Here is a 7261-nt window from a genome sequence, read left to right on the forward strand (position 1 = left end):
GGGAAGGCAAGGATAAAAATCCAAGGCACCCCTTCGACCTAGCCAAGGCTAGTTGCGTGATTTAATCAAAGATTTTCTTGTTTTAACCAAAGAATTTATTACATTTGGATGCACTACATGAATGCAAACCCTAGACCTAGGGGTATTGGGGGAAATTTCCCTTCAAAGGTTGAGTGGTGCCAATCACATTAATTGTGAAGCCCAATAACAATCCTTTGAAAAAGTCACGAATAATGCGAGTGGGATGCAAATGAATGGAATGCATGTATGCAATGTGAGGACATGAGTTTGAAAAAGTAATGAAAGAAAATAAATATGTAAATGAAAATGTGCACGTGAGTGGGCAATGTACGGTATGTGAAATGATAATATGAAGTGCATGTGTGCAAGTGATGATAAAAGTGTTCGTGTGCAAGTGAAGAAACACAAAGGTGTACGTGTGCAAAATGGGAGGAAAAATGAAAGTGTGATGAGGGTATAAAATGGTAGAGTGGATTTAAAAATGCATGAGCCTAGGGAATTCATGCATATTGGGTACGGGGAGACCTAAATCGTGACTCAATTTGCCCTTTTATAGAGGGAATACAAGCGTGCTAAGGCTTAGAAAAAGCCACACTCGTCTATATCCCATATTTAAGGGGACTCTCAAGCAAATGAACCCTATAACTAGCATGGAATGCAAAAATCCTAAAATGGAGGGAAAAGGGGTTCGAGGGGCATGCAAAATGATAAAACTAAGAAAAATGCATGACATGTAGTGAACATGCAAATATGCACTATCGAAAGGGACGGCCTATTGGGTCTAGCGTTGGGCTAGCCCTTTCTATGAATTCCTACTAGCATTGGACTAGTGGAAACGGAACAAGGAACCACAACTAGCGTTGGACTAGTGCGGTAACGGGAAAAAGGGGCCACAACTAGCATTGGACTAGTGTGGTGACGTCCATTCATCCATCAAATTCATTCATGACTATAAAAGCGAGTAGACATGCAAAACACATAGCACATAACACTTAGCATGCTCGACTAGATGCAAAGTCCTAATAAAGCAATTAAACATGTAGCAACGAAGGCAAACAACCAAGGGGAAGGGGAAATGGACCAAATGCTCTCCGAGCCCTATCTATTACAAGCCAAGAGGTGTACACATACCCCATAAAGAATAACTTAAATAAAAAGCAAAAGTACATGACATAAATGAAAGGAATTAAAGAAAAAACAGGGGAAGCAAGTAGACATGCAATTTTCACGTAGCACGTTGGATCACATAGGAGAGACAAAAAAGATAAAAGAAGTTATATCTCTCTTGAGTTGATGCCTTAAATTGAGTGAAACCACTTATTTACCCTCCAAAAATAATAAATGAGTCAAGGTACCAATTTATTTATCAAATAATCATAAAAAATAAAATGGCAAACTTGAAATTGAATCAATTGAATCATGTAAGCAAACAACATTCAAGAAGTCAAAAGAAGAAAGGACTTGATTGCAAAAATAAACAAAGTTTTGGGGTCAAAATTAAAGAAAAATAAAGTTCAGGGACCTATTTGCAATTAAATTAAGGACCGAATTGAGAGAAGTTGAAAATATCCAGGGCCACAGTACAGTCAAGGAAAAATTCAGGGACTGATTTGCAAAATCGTTTTCTGGTTTCTTAATGGACCAAACGATTGGGCCTTTGTATTTATTTCGTGGGCCAAGACTTATCAAATCCAATAGAAAATCCAAGGCAAATGGAATGGGCTAGTCCACTATTCTGACCCCAAAAATAAACCAACAAACTGGTGGGCTTTAATCCTCCAGCCCAGGACGAACCCAAATGAAAGAAAACCAAACCCAGTTCCAAGTAGCCCAAACAAATAGCCAAACCCAATTCCTCTTTTGTTTTACCAAAAACCCAACAAAGCTAATAGGTCTAATTTCATTCCAAAATCCGGGATTAATTATTTTAAAAGCATACTTAAAACAACAAAAAATAATAATAATAATAATAATTAAGCTTGAAAGGGGGTAAAAATGATTATTTTACAGAAGTTTTCGGGCCTTAGTGAAATTACTCAAAGATTTGGGGGTCAAAACGTGATTTGTTAAACATTTTCATACCAGCTCACGATGCATCTTCTTCTTCTTTGTTAGTTTTTTCCTGCTGTAATTTCTACGGCAACTTAGCGACATCACCTCAAGATTTCAAGCCCAAGTGCACGATACACATATACCCAAATCGCCGACAAAGCCAATCCAATATTATGCAAGGAATTCCGACAAGACAGATTGCAAAACAAATGGACAGATTGCAGGCATTGGAAGAAAAGAAAAAGCCGCAGGAACACTAAAAGAAACAAGACCCAGGAACAAAACAACAAAAAAAAGCAAAATAAAAGCGAGATGAGTTGGGACATTATTTTGGGATGGTACCTGATGAAGGCTTTTTGTTGAATCGAAATCCAAACAGGAAACGCGCGAAGGAGTCGTTTGGAGCTGATTCGTTGCAGCTTTTGACATGGAACAGGGAGATGGGATCAACGACTTCAGGTCCAAATTCGAGGGATCTCCTGATGTTATTTCTCCAAGATCTCTGAACGGAAATCTCTCTCCTGATGTCACAGAGTATGCAGAAGCTAACAGCTTGGTGAATGATGCCTCGATGGATAAAATCTTCGCTCAAGAAAGCTGGATGATCAGCCTTTTCCAAGGAAAAACGCAGCTTGCATTCTCCCTCTTGCTCTCGTTTCTTCTGTTTTCTTTTTTTTTTTTTTTTTTTTTTAGCCCAGCCGCCAACCTCAGCTCTCTCTATTTCTTGGTTTTTCCTCTCACCGAAGCTCCCTGTTTTTCCAGATTTTTTCCCTTTTTCTGTTGTTTCTTTTTTCTATCCCTTGTTTCTCTGTTTTTTCCCCATTTCCTCTGCTCTGTTTTTTTTTTTTGCTCCCCTCTTTAGCCGAATCCTCTCCCCTGTTTTTCTTGCTCTCGTTGAAAACCTCCCCCCTTTTTCTGTTTTTCTCTCATCCGTGGCCTCTTTTCTTTTTTTTCCTTCCAATTTTCAAACCTCCCTTCTAAGCTAAACAAGTGTCCTCCTAAATGTTGTGTTGTCAATTAAACAAAAGGGACACTTGTCCCTCAAATTCCTTAACCACTTGTCCCATGATTGTTTTGTACACTTGTTCAACATGCACACTTCCACCTATTTTTGCCATTTTCATTCTTTTTCTTTCATTTTCCATTTTTTCCTTTTTTTCTTTTTTTTTCAAAAATAAATTAACAAAAATAAACAAAAATGCCAAAAGATTGAATTTGAACGTATTTTTGTGAACAATTTTCCTTTTTTCTCTTTTTTCATGATTTTTCCCCTTTTTTCTTTTTCATGATTTTTCCACGCTAAAACTTAAAAATAAAACAAAAACTAGAAACTAACTAAAAAAAAAAACTAAAAAGCAACCACGACAAATGAGAATAAAAAGTAAAAGAAATTACACCAAAAATTTGGTGTCTACACGCGATAAAGTGGAATTTTCAAGAAATTCTTATAACGATAGTATCACTTGCTAATAATTGAACACTTAAACATAAAAATACCTATTTCAAGACTAATGTACAAGTCTCCAATTTTCCAAACTTATTGTATTCTCAAATCGATTATTGTCTCCAAACGCGTATTCACTATTCTCACTTAACGAGCTTTTCAAAAATTAAATTTTGAAACGAGTCATTTTAAAAATATAAGCAAGTCATAGTTCCATGCAATTAGGTCTAAGAAGATTGAAATAAATTATTTGGAGAAAACGAGTGGATAAAATAATTAATTAAGCCATTGAAATAAGATTAAAATAAGTAAAAATTCGGGTCCTCACACTTTCCTGTTAAGGAAAATAAATCTACGGGGTGAGCGATTGCTCGTGAGGTCAAGAACACACATGCAAGCACATTGTCCACATAACAATCCCAATCAATAGGAAAACGATAATATACGAGTAATAAACAATTCCAGTGAAATGTAAACAGAAACAAATCAAGGATATGGTAGCTCTCAAGAGCTAATTTCCACTTGCTTTGCCAATCTCATTCGTATATCTTCCCGCGATGACTCTCCATCAACCGGGTTGATATTTCCAATCCGTAGATCTCCACTTACTTCTCATGTCCGTCCACCGTACACCGCACCGGGCCTGCACGACATTTATAAGGCGATACTCCACGAGTATGCCAAGCGAGATCTCTCCAATAGATCAAGCTTATCAGGTAATTCTCATCGCTCACCGAGGTTCCCGACCATACCCATGCCGGCTCGAGTCCCAAGGTCGGCCTATGAGTTTGGGCGTCCCCCATGTAACATTTATAAGTCGAGGAGATTCACTCCAACGACGTATGCAGCCATAGCATACCATTTCATTTCATCCAAGCATTCAATATCATTCAATCATTCATTTCATTCAATATATTTCATTCCATTCCATTCATTTCAAATGAGAACGAGTGCGGTAAAGTACACACTCGACTCCATTTTCAAAATCTCCAATCATTTATAACAGTTAAGCATGTATCAAGTACTCATACACTTGACACTCACCAAGTAAATAAAGAAGTAATGCCCTCTTGAGGGTTTAAGCGTCCACCGTAGGATCCTCTTGTGTGCCTGAGCAATTAATAATGAACTATCACTTATAAACCCCAATTATCATGGAAGATTGCACACATGTACAATCTAGAAAATTTCGCGAGGACGAGCCTAAATTTTCTTGCAAATCGAGGCTCAAAAGTGGGGTTCAACAATCATAAGAAAAATCAAATCTTTATCGTTAAAATCATTGGATGGAAACAAGTAAGTATGAAATCATGTAAATCAATTTCCAAACGATCGATCGAAAATGAACTGAAGCGTGACACGTCACAATCCGTCCAAGAACTGGTCGATATCCGACCGGATTTTTGGCCGGATTCGAGGTAGTGAGGGATCCAAAATTTTTTTCAAATTCCACCACCAATCCGGCCAAGAACTGGCCAGATATACGGCAGGATTCTTTGAAAATGTTCCCGCGCGAAAATTTTACAAAATGGCCAAGAATTATCAAATTTAGGGGCATTCTTTGAAAAATCATAACTCACTCTTTGAAAGTCTAAAATTGGAAAACTTGGTACCGTTGGAAACTACTTCCAAAGTACTAAAAGTCCATAGAAGGAACTTTTCCATGATTAAAAATGGAAGACACTTAAATTTTTGGTTCAAGATGCTATTTTGGAATACCAAGACAGTTTTGGGTTGATTTTTGGCAAAGTTTGAAAATTCGGAAAAATTCACACAATGCGAACTAACTTCTGAATTTGGAACTCAGTTAGAGTTACAACCAAAGTTTAAAACAAAACAAGCGGAACAAGAATTGAAGTTTTGAACACCAAGATATGGCGGCTCAAAGTTACCCAAAAGTTGGGACGGTTAGACCATTTTCCAGGTTTAAAACATAGACTTTGAATCTTTGGTTGAGCATCGAAATGGACTCAAAATGGCACCAAATCTGGTATGATTACACTACTATATAAGGGCTATTTCTCTGTCAAGTTTCATGCAAAAATTCATTCGGGAAGTCGGTTAACAAAACCATTAAAGTTCCACAATTTGCTAAGGCAAATCTGTCTTGCATTTTCGTTTTTCTTTTCTCAAACATTTGGCCAATTAAAATTCCTCGAACATGATTCATTTATGAAGACAAAGTCTAGGAAACATCCAAAATATGTTTGGTAGGTGATTGACACCAAGGATTTCGAATAACAAGTTCCAAATCAAGATTAGCTATAGATCAGTCCAGTATTGGGGTTTTCTTTCACAAAGACAGTTCTGAATTTCGGCCACATCTCACTCAATTCAACTCGGAATTGAGTCTGGTCAGTGGCGTTGAAAACTAAATTCATAAAGCTACAATTTCTTAGAAGGAATCATTCAAAACTTCTATCCACAACTAGCTGATATTTGAGCATCAAGTCGTAGCTCAGAACAGAGCTTCCAATACAGACGAGAAACAGAACAGGCAACGTTATAGGGTTGGTACGGCTCACTCAAGTGGAATCAGGGCATGAATTTTATGCCATTAGAAAACTGGAAATGTCTAGTTTCTAGTGCCACAAACAGTACTCAATTTCGACGTCGGAGTAAACAGTTATGGCCGAAACAAAAACACTGCCAGAGCACTCTGGACACCCGTTTCCAGCTTTGGCAAATTTTCGAAATCTCAACATTTACTCATCCAAATCACGTAAATTTTTTAGGAAACTTTATACACAACACATTTACATCAAAAATAAGTCAATTGGACCACAAAAAAGTGCACCAAAGTGCACAACAATGGCAGGGGCAGAAACGGTAAAATTTCCTTTTCACTTCCTTTGAGCTATCTTTCACAACACCACTTATTTTCACTAGATTAAGCACTAATCCAACATAAATAACATCAAATCCCATCAAATCAATTCATCAAGCCAATGTGGGATTTCATAGAGCCCACTCACAAGATTTCCAACAATATAAAGCTACCCATGTGAATCTATGAGCTCATAAGTGCAATATAACTTCCATAAATCAAGAATTAAGAGGTTGATCGTTGTATACCTTCTTAGATGATTAAGGCAGAAAATTTTGGTCACTTTAAGCTCAAGAAAAACCGTGAGATGAAGCTCCTTTCCTAGCTTAGGTTGATCACCAAGTGATTTGCAAGTTGTGTGTGAATTTTGAGATGATTTGGATGAGATTTGAGAGGTGAAATCAAGAAGAAATGTTCGTTCTTTTTCTTCCTTGGATGGCCGGCTGTTTGAGTGAAGAGAGAGAGAGAGTTGTGCAGAAAATGAAGCTTCCTTAAGAAGCTTAAGTGTGTGGTTCAAATTGCCTCAAAAGTCAACTCTCTCCTCGCGCGCACACGCGCGCGTTTCGTGCTCGATTCCTTTCGAGTTTGTTTCACTTGTGCACTAAACCTTTAATGCACTTCCATTCATATTATTATTATTCACTCTTAATGGTCTAAAAATAAGGGTCTAAAGTCCCTCAATTAATCGCGCACGCGATAATGCGTACTTCCGATTTGTGCGCGATAAAGTGAAAATTCCAAGAAATTCTTATAACGATAGTATCACTAACTAATAATTGAACATTTAAACATAAAAATACCTATTTCAAGACTAATGTACAAGTCTCCAATTTTCCAAACTTATTGTATTCTGGAATCGATTATTGTCTCCAAACACGCATCCACTATTCACTCTAAACGAGCTTTCAAAATTTAAA

Source organism: Coffea arabica, chromosome 8e, assembly GCF_036785885.1.
Source record: "Coffea arabica cultivar ET-39 chromosome 8e, Coffea Arabica ET-39 HiFi, whole genome shotgun sequence".
Lineage (NCBI taxonomy): Eukaryota > Viridiplantae > Streptophyta > Magnoliopsida > Gentianales > Rubiaceae > Coffea > Coffea arabica.